The sequence below is a fragment of the Penaeus monodon genome, chromosome 32 (assembly GCF_015228065.2).
Source record: "Penaeus monodon isolate SGIC_2016 chromosome 32, NSTDA_Pmon_1, whole genome shotgun sequence".
NCBI lineage: Eukaryota > Metazoa > Arthropoda > Malacostraca > Decapoda > Penaeidae > Penaeus > Penaeus monodon.
In genome coordinates, this window is record NC_051417.1 from 15,752,332 (window position 1) to 15,752,610 (window position 279).

Sequence of the window (279 nt, forward strand, 5' to 3'; positions counted from 1 at the left end):
ACGTATGCCCATATAATTGAAATATTATCATTTGAACTGCACAATACTGACATCATAATAAGAAACAAAAATACTGAGAACTCTTCAAGAGCCATACAAAAACGTGGCAAAAAGAGCTTACCAATAGCTAGAATCCCTTAAGAGAATTAGCCAAGAACTAGAAAAAAAATGAAAATCTCTACAAGGCATAAATTTGCTTGTCGCCTCTATAACTGATGAAATGAAGGGATGGTGTACATAGCCTCATAACAATGTGCCTATTTCTTCTCAAAGTCGTCT